Source organism: Ciconia boyciana, chromosome 5, assembly GCF_034638445.1.
Source record: "Ciconia boyciana chromosome 5, ASM3463844v1, whole genome shotgun sequence".
Classification (NCBI taxonomy): domain Eukaryota; kingdom Metazoa; phylum Chordata; class Aves; order Ciconiiformes; family Ciconiidae; genus Ciconia; species Ciconia boyciana.
Genome location: NC_132938.1, coordinates 74,114,566 through 74,124,695, shown reverse-complemented (window position 1 = coordinate 74,124,695; position 10,130 = coordinate 74,114,566). Strand labels below are relative to the sequence as shown.

The following is a 10,130-nucleotide window of genomic DNA, read 5'->3' as shown; positions in this document are numbered from 1 at the left end:
ATCTATAACGTAGGAGCTGAATACAACTTGTATGTGTTCTGTATATAGGGATTGTACCCTATACAAGCATATAGGGTAAATACAAGGTTAGTATTTTTATCAGTGCAGAAGTGAGTGTCTGCCATTTCATACAAGCAAATGAGATGTTTTGTGCAGTATGTGAAGCAAGTAATATGCTACAAACCTGAGTACTATTACTGATTGAAAGTAAAATAGTTAACAAAAAGAGAGGTTTAATTGCAATAATCAGTTCTCAGTATCTCAAACGCTTTAAATACAAGCAGCATTTTGCTGCTTAATGTTTGTCTGCCTTTAAGCTTCTTCACAGCTATGTGACTGGACATCTTGCTGATTCACCCAAGAATCTTGTTTTACTTTGATTCTTGGGTACAGTCAGTTATTATCCCAGGATGTTTTGATTTGCATCCAATCTGTGGAAGTCGTTTTACTCAAAAGAATAAAGCAGGTCTAAGAAAGGGGTTGTGCATCTACGAATATGTGAAACAAGTGGAGCTTCACTTCTGTACTGAGAGAACTTGCTGAAAGGAGGAAGGGGAGCCGAACCCTCTGTGTGTCAATGCTATGTACCAGCTAGCTGATGTAAATAAGCCAGAAGCAGAATTTATTCCCAGATAAAAAGGAAAGGTAAAAACATTAAATGAATACTTGCCTGGGACTTCAGGTTCATATTCTTCAGTGTGGTAAACTAAATTGCACATGAATGACAATTCTAAAATAAGAAAGGAAATGCTTTTTTATCTATGCTAAAATGAGATTTAGTTTTTGGTATATTTCCATATTCCAATTACATTTATAACATTCATCATATAATTAAATTTTACTAAATTTATTAAATTTTAGCAATAAATTTTTTACTGGCAAAACTTCTCAATTATTAATGACAACGGGCTTAGGATTATTCAGTGTTGCGTGTTATTTTTAGAAGCTGTTTTCATTCTGCTGATTAATACATTTTTTCATAAAGAGATTAGATTGTGCTTTATCTTGAAACCACGTCATTAGGAAGCATTTTAGTGAGGTCATGCTTGCTTTCTTTAAATGTTATTTATACAACAGTTTGCTTCAAGCTTCTGTTTCCTTCCTACTAGAACACGCGACCTCTCTGTTCTGCATTACGTATATATTGTAGACTTTTCCCATCTGCTCCTCTTACATAGCTTCCTTATTCCTTTCTTGCTAGGCATATTTAGAAACTGCAAGCATTGGAGTCTCATCCCAGGGTGCGCTGGCTGGTGACGTTCTCCTTTCCTTTAAACCTTGAGCTGGCCAGGTTTTGTTTATTTTTCTCCTCTGTCTTTGATTCCCCCAAGAGCTTCAGAGGTCGCACTCCTTGTTCCCTCATGCTAGGAGAGAGACAGGTATTTCTATTTCACAAAAGGAAGATGTATGTGTGAGGATTTTTTTGGAGGGTACTTCTCTTGTGCTAATTTCTATATTGAAACCTGGGGAGGGGAAAGCTAATTACAGATCCCCCTAATGGTTTCTTCTCTTGGAAAAAAAATGCATAGAGATACCGGTTGCCAATGTACATTGATGTTCCTAAGCAAAAATTAGTGGAGGGCAAATCACATCTCCTGCACTAGCCTACGTTAGGAATGTTTTTCAGTCAATGACCTAGCCAACTATTTTCTTACTTAAGTAATTTTGAAGTTTACAAGACAGATGAGACCGGAAAGACGGGCTATCATATTTAATAGAGTAGTTAGAAAGTCTATTTGCAAAGGGCATTACAAAGAGATAACTGTGAAGGCATCCTGCATTAGGCTTTTCCCACTCTTTCTGGGTCTTAAATGTGCTCATCCAGCTCATGACTGAAGTTGGCAATAATAAAACTATTTAGGTGGAATCCCAGTGAAATTAGGAAGAGGAAGGTCTTAGACTTGACCAGGTCAGTGAAATGTTTATAATTCTGTCTGTTGATAATATTACTGAATAAATCTCTGTAGGAAAAATGTAAATTTTCATCTTTTTCTACCTGTCGGGTTTTTTTTTTATTTTTTAAATTTTTTTTAAATCACTGACTTAACGGCTTAATCCTGAAGGAACTCTATGCCTTGTCATGCAATAACTGGTGAAATAAATACACATTAAAAGCATTTGGTGTAACGCTATGAACTGCAATATTTCTGGGGTTTCCATAGGGGTTCTTTTTCTCAGGTTCTTTTTCTCATATAATCCATAGTTGTTGTAGCCTACCTCCACATTCTCTACTGTTCTTATAACATAAAATTGCCGTAGGTTTATATTCTATAGTGGTTTTAATTCCATCTGGGACACCTGAAAAATGACTTGAAAATAATTTTATTCTAGAGTATTTGTTGGCAATTTGAAATGTTATGGCTGTGTAGAGCTTCTAAAGGTTTCTTTGAGCTTGTTTTTGAGTGTTAACATCAAATAAGGAGGAAAAAGTCCTGTGTTTTAGTGGTTATAATAGAGATCCATGATAAAATTAACTTGAATTTAGGAAAAGCATGGAGGAGTTCTTAGTTGTGCACCTGTAGAACACATTCTTTCTACTTTATATAGTATGTTTATACATACAGTAATGCTGTAATAACCCTATGTGAGAATCCCTCCTTTTCTTGATTTGTGTGGGAATGCTGAGGATTTTGTGTTATGAGGCTTCCTGAACATGGTAGTTAAAAGATGTCTTAACAAACAAAATGTTATTTCCAAACTGACTTGACATGCAAAGTACTATTGTAACTTCTGGGTTTTTTTAGAAATCTCTGAATATCCCACTTTTTTCTACTGGAAAGTGTCTAGTGTTTCCCCAGCTGTTCAGGATTTCTTTATCTGAAAGATGCAACTTTTCCAAAGCAGTTTCAATTATCAAATATGAGGTTTTTTTAAAATCTCGTTGGTTCTGAAATGAAAATTATTTTATTTGTCTTAAATGCATTAGTATTCTAGAGAAGATTGATAATTACATTTTTACACTTGTGGCAAATGCTGGGATGGCACAATCTGAAAAAAGGTTACAAAACTATATTCTCCGTGACCCAAATGCGATTATATTTATTTGCAAAAATGAAATCTATTGAATATTTACAAACAGAGAGAACAGAGACTGAAGAACAGCAAGGCAAATTTTTAAAGGATTTTGGTGGTTGATTCCAATTACAACTTCCTAATAAAAATCATACTTTGTATTGTCAATATATGTAAATTAATTGGGATCATTTGCGTAACTACAAATTATATGTCCTTTTTTATTTTGTGAACTGCTTTGGCTCCCTAAAATAAACTTTAATAAGTGTGTTTCTGCAAAATAGAGACATGTTAAAGCAAAACTGTCTTTTTGGATCCATAAATTGTTCTCCCGAGTGCTACCAGGCATACTAGAAAAAGAATACATTTTATTCACAAACAGATCATTAGGAAGGGTTGGCTTGCCTGACTTCCAGATTTAAGGAATGCCCTGTCTTATGTGCTGCATGAGACTGACTTCCCTTATAAGCGACCCTTCTGTGGTGGATCTGGTGAGTGAAAAGAACAAGTAACTTTTTGCTGAAACACTCAAGGATTAGGTACAGAAATAAACTGCATTACTGCAACACTGGGTTGTTGCTTCTCAGATAAAAATTGATGTGTTTGTTTTTTCCTCTAAAATAACATAGTTTTATTCTATCTAAAAGATTAGGGAAAATACCTCAGATTGGTGGAAGTGCCTGTATTTTACATGTTATTGAAGGAAGTTATTGTTCCAGTAATAGCCAAGTTAGAGTATCTCTGAATCAAAGGAGTTCCACAAGAAGCTTTGAGGGAAAAAGTAGAAAATCATGATGTGTGTGATTGAGGAAAATTTTTATGTGAAACGTAGTGAGAAAATAAGCTTTCTTCCCTGAGAATATTTCAGTACAAAAAGAAACGATAGATTTCCTAGAAGCCACTCAGTAAAACTCCCAATGCTTATCTTCAGATTATTTATTATATCCACTATTACTGCATCTTGTAAGTATGGTGAAACAAGTTAAATTTTGGCAGGAGGGATGAAAGAAGCAAGATATATCCAGATTCTGTCACTTTTATTGGTTTTGAGTATCGTGGGAGTCATGGCAATGCACTTAGTGTTGTGGTTAATGAAAAACACAAAATGGAGTGTTAAAAGGGTAATACTTTAAAAAAAAAAAAAGGTGTGATTCTCTAGTTCTCTTCACTTTAAGAGCAGTAACTCCAAGTGGGGAAAATAAACTCATCAAAATGTTCAAGCTGGGGGTGACAGGGGAAGAAGGTTTTGGGTGTGCTCTTCAGGTGAATGTGCTGGCAGCAGGTGGGTTAGCAGAAGCAGTGTGCTACCTGGCACTGCACCTGAATGCTCTACCACTCTTCGAATCTCCTATTTCAAATTCCAGAGAAATCCTTTGGTTTGATAAACATAAAAATAAGAGAGTATGGATTTATATTTCTCTTTGTTAAAATGCTCATAGTATGTTTAGTTTGTCTACAGGAGTGTGATAATATTTGCTAATATTTTCATGTTAAATATCCTACTGTTCATGTTTTTCCTGGGTGTTGCACGTAAGTTAGTTTCCTTCCATTGCTTCTTTCATCACATGAATAGATCGATTGGTACATGTTTTTGCCATTTGATCTGAAGTTGCTTGTCCAGTCAAATTTGAGGATAGTGAGGGTCTTGCTGGCTTAGCAGTGCTTTAGGTTGGTTCATTACAGTAATGATAGTTTAGTTTGTATTTTGCTTGGGGAAAAATAATTTGCAAATAATTAATGCTGAGCATATCTTCAGCTCCAGAAAGCGTGATATTTTCCAGTAATAGCACTGGCAGATAAAGGAATTCTTATGTGTATAGGATATTAGCTTAGGTAGAAGCTTGTTATTTTCACAGATGGTTACAATATTGCTGAAATTTTTCTGATAATTATTCATGCATAAATTTGTTAAGCATATGCCAGGGAGGATAGTTGGTTTTTTTAGTATCTGTATATTTGTCCTCCATTGTTAAGGACAACAGAGGATATATGGTTATGATAGGGAGGCATTTTGCAGTGGAAAAATTCAATTTGCTTGGTATATCTTTGCTTGGTATATACATTATGTGATTTATAACAAATTACATGACAAGTATAGCTACTGGCTTGACTGCTGTTTAAAAAAAAATACAGCTCATTAATCAATATTCATTTTTCATATAAAAGCATTATTATTTTTAGGCATCTAAAGGTCATGAATACCCAAGAGTCAACACATATTATTAAAACTGAGTATCACACTCATTCATTTGTTTCAGTTTAAAGGCTGACAAAAAACTTCCACTGGAATAACTGGATCAGAATTCAGCGTGCCTGTTTGCAACAACAGAACACCCTAATAATAAAGTGCAAGGCTATGTAATAGAAACGAATGAAGTGTAAAATAAAATAATAGAAGAACATGACAAGCTAAATGCTTTCTGCAATGCAGTACTCTTGGAAGTGAGTACATCATAAAAAAAAAGAAAAACCAACACCCTCATGTTTGCTAATTTCACATAGGAAATATTTCTGACTTCTCATCTACCTGTGTGAACAATACTTGGTTGTTTATCTGGTTTAGCAGATCTCTGGATCTAAAGTTCAGGGTTTAGTAGCCATGGTAGCTGCCATGGAATAGCTCTTACTTCAAATATGCAGTGGTTCAGGACTAAATATTTTGAGCTCTATCTTTTAATGTATTCGCTATATAATCTGCAGCGTATTTACAGTTTCAACAGAGAGGCAAAAAATCACTCTGAAATTGCAACTTGCCTGCTTATTTGAAGTACTCCAGAAGTGCAGCACATCTCTTCTACACTGTGCCACGTTCAGGGAGGAGCTCGAGTCTGAAGAGGTGAGACCACGAAAACACAGTAGGCTAAGAAATAATGAAGGAAATGCTATGTAAGTTGGAAACTATCTACAACCCCAGCTTTGCTTTACTAGTTTTGAGGTCACTATTCTCTCTGTATACCCAGTTAAATTCTGGTCAGCCTGCACAATTAGTCTACAATTAAGGAAATGAGGTGATCTTAATAAGCAAACAGAACACACGCCTTGAAGCTCTTCCCACCTCGTTTGTGCTGCTCCGTCCAGGTAAGGCAGTCGGCAGCGCCACTTCCCATTGAAAATTTTGTACTTGCAAACATTTGCAGTCCCAGAATGATGCAGAGCATAGCACACCTGACATTCACAGGGTCACGTTTACCTTTCTTGGCAGCACTGCACATCTGCCTGTTATAGACAGATTAGAGAACTGCCAAAGCAGCGGACTTGCAATCTGGAAGGTGCAGGGGGCAACCAGGAGATTTCAGAATTTTCCCATACTTTGCATTTAAGATCTTCTGTGAATGAACAATGGTTCAGATCAATTCTGATGAAAACTAAATTTCTTTGCCATCCATAGCAATTTTCTCATCCCTCTGCCCTGTCTCTTTGCCCTCTCTGAAATGATGGGCTGTTGGTTATGCAGCATTGTGCCTGGGCCTGAGATACTGGGGATTCCTTTCCTAATAGCCACAGGTGGTCATCTCATAAGCCTGAGATTTGATTGCCCATATCATTGGCTTAGCTTGCATAGCTGCAAATGCTATTAAAGGTAATAAAATTATCCAACCCTTACATCACTGTGCTGTGGGCAAAGGATATTGTTCTCAGCAATCACCATTTACATCTAACCATTTAACACTGGTGAAGCTATGCTAATGGCTTTCTATGACATTTTCAAAAGGACAGCCATTAGATCAAATGAGCAGATATCTACCTAGCAAAATGTAACATTCAAATATTTATGAAGAAATGGAATTACCAAGTTTGTCATCAATGACATTGGTAAACAAGGCTGTTCAGGGCTTAGGTGCAGAAACAGGTGCTCTTTCTTTTCCCAGCCTAATAACTTACTGCTGTGGACTGAAACTTGAGCTGATGTTGTGATTGGATATGAAGGGTGATATAGTTTGTAAGGCTTTACAGAGGTAGAAGACTGAAATGAAATTGCAAATAGGTAGACAAGATAGCGGCAAAATGCCTAACTTTTTTGCCTTTAATTACACAGAGTAGGAAGGAAGAAGAGGGATTTATGATCTGTGTTATGGACCACTCATATCGCCCTGGGATATGTGATAATTCTGCTAGGGGGCACATCACTGCCGGGGAAATGTACAGCAATGATCCTGTCATCTCATTGCCTGGAGTCATGCATTACCTTTTGCTCACTCCCTTTGAATAAAAATTGTTTTCTACAATTTTTTTTTAACTTCCAGAGGACACAATGTCCAAGCCATTACCTTTTAAGTGATACTTCTCCTCTTCCTCCCTACCTAAACAAGGTAAACACAATCTGTTAAATCATAATACTTATGTGAAGCACAGTCTTCATTCTGTTTATTCCATGCTCTCTGCAAAACCTAACATCCAGTGTATGCTTGTCAAATACTAAATAAGTCTTGTATATTACAGAATAATGGTTTAGCTCAACAAAGGTTTGCTATTGTATATTAGTACAAATAATTGAAATATTTAAGAGTAAATAAGTGGCATAAATAGCAATCTTTGACCTTACATAAAAATCTAATTTTACCTATATTAGGCAGTCAGGATAGCTGTTTGATTTGGAGTCTCATCCTACAAACTTTTATTCATTTGACTTCAACAACAAAAACAATAAAAACCTTTCAGTCCTTAATTAATCCTTAGCACTAGTAGTCCTGCTAGGGTCAGTGTGTATTCATAGAAACCAGAGTTAATGCTAGGAGTGAAAGTTTTCAGAAATTACTTTTTAAGTGTTAGTGAAGTAAGTGAGGAAAATAATTCTTTCCAAATCCATTTGTAACTTTTAAAATACTTAGAATATGTAAATATAAAGCCATAAAATATATATGCCTGTTAACACCATGACTTCTAAGTATATATGATAATGTAATTGGAAGGTCAAAGAGAAGATATAATCTTGTAAATACTTTCGTGAATAGTCTTTGCTCATGAATTATTCTTTTTAGGTGAGCAGGAATAGGCATTTCATTAAGTATTGCTCATGGGACTAAGCAATGCAGGATCAGACCTTCAGTGCTGTGTAATGAGTGGGAACTCCATAATGTCACTGTGATCATTTTTTTTTAAAATCTGTTTTTCTTGATGATCTGGTTAGTTCCCAAAACAACTGGGATGGAAATCAGCCCAATTCTAAAAGACAATGCAAATTTGCTTCAATTACAAGGTACATAGCATTAGTCTTGGTTGTAGTATCAAGTTGAACATTGCACACTGAAAAGCAACTGATTCATGATCCATGGGAAATGATTCCGCCCCACCAGCTGTTTTAATGTGGAACTTTACTGGCAATAAAATATAAATCTACTGCCTACAAGGCTGCTCGGTTTTATACCTATTTTTCTAACAATTTGAGTCTTCCTGTTGAGGATTTCATTCATTTCTAATGTTCAAATCTTGGCATTTTAATTTGAGCCTTCCATACACCCAAATGGCTGAAAGAACATGCTATCTCCTACTATTTTCAATCTATGAGTCTGACTTGTTCAGCAACTTTCATCATGTTTGAAGGCAACAAGAATAAGGAAAGTGTGAAGGGGGATTTTTTTTTTCTCCCCCCGAAATCTTGGGATTAAGGAAAAAGCAGAATTACTTGTTCAGTATCCAAATGATAGTTTTGCATTTGCTAAATCCTAATGAAAGGTATCAAAATTCATATGTTGCTCCAGCTGTATAATGCAAAAATAATTTGAAGATTTTGCAGGCTTTATCCTGAGGTAAGCTGTGAATCTGGATTTTGCTTTCACTTGTGTGGATACAGTATCGCAGAAACTCAGTCTAAATCTGCACTTGTAAAATGACTGTGAATGGTCAGATTTATTTTTTAGCTTTGTGGAACAATTAACTCTGGGATTCTTAGGAAAAGCAGTAATCAAACCTTCTCCCCTCAGCCTGGTCCCACCATCTTTATCTTGGCTGAGTTAAAATATTTGAGGGCTAATTATGTAGGTCACCTTCAAATGTGTAAAGGTCTGGTTTCACAGTTGTGCACGTAGTATTTCATTATTTGGTTAACATTTGTGCATAAATCTTTTAGGTTTTAATTACTGTGCTGAAGTTATATCTACATTCAGAGGGTAATGCTGTGTTTCACAGCTTTTATCAGGATGTATTTAGACAGTGCAGTTGCAACATCTGAAACTTTATGCTATCTGTTGACTACTCATATATACAAACAAAATAAATCTTCAGCGAGAACTGGAATTTTCTGTATACATGCACATACTAAACTTGTCCAATAATGTTTTATATATGGATTGCTTTATAGTTTGGTTTTGTTTCTTTCTGGATGACTGCGGCCACAGTAGAGTGGTTCCATTCATTGGTCTGTGATACAGCATTGATAACTTGACTAATAGCATGGTCCTTGCCTGCTGCGTACTGCATACAGCAACATGAGATGCAGTCATGGGCACTTGAATTCTGTGTGTAAAGATTACTGAATATATATAGCAGGTAATTATGATACAAAAAATACTTTTTCTACTTTTCAGCCAGTTTGGGCCTGTTCCCCATAATACCAATTATTTCCCCAGTTTTAATATAATTTAAAACACAATAGGAAAAAATTAGAGGTAATATATCACAGGCTAAGTGGAGTGCATATATATATATATGCATGCTACAAGCCAGTAACTTGTAGTATGCATATATATAACATACATTTGGGGGTGGGGGGAGGAGCTTATTCCAGTGCTGGCTTGTGCTGATTTCCTCTGAGTTGTCATGATGATGGCTCTCAATCCCTTGAGTTCATGTGCCGTAACTTATGGGAAGGTGCAATGACAGCACTCTCTAGATGTGAGAACAGAAGAACTTACAATATATCTCAAAACTGTGGAAAATGAAAATGTCTGGTTGGGATGACTTGTTTGGCATCACTTACTCATAACTTTGTCCATTACCAATATTGTGGCTATCAAAACTTCTAATGATGAAATCTCTCCCTCCTCCTGCAAATGAGATATGATGAGTGTTTTAGTTTCAAACGGTGCAAATGGCCAACTGACTGAATTAAACATTTTCATTGTAGTGATAGTCAACATTTCAGCATGTTTAACACCACTTTTTATTTCACTGATCAGCTG

At 35.9% G+C, this 10,130-nt stretch overlaps 1 long non-coding RNA gene across 1 annotated transcript in view; it reads left to right on the top strand.

The window, feature by feature from the left end:
* The first annotated feature begins 1,199 nt into the window (after window positions 1–1,199).
* Window positions 1,200–10,130, top strand: part of LOC140652066 (uncharacterized) — a 135,527-nt gene continuing 126,596 nt past the window's right edge. Inside the window, exon 1 of the long non-coding RNA XR_012042644.1 lies at window positions 1,200–1,241. This is a non-coding gene — a long non-coding RNA (uncharacterized lncRNA). The remainder of the gene's footprint in view (window positions 1,242–10,130) is intronic.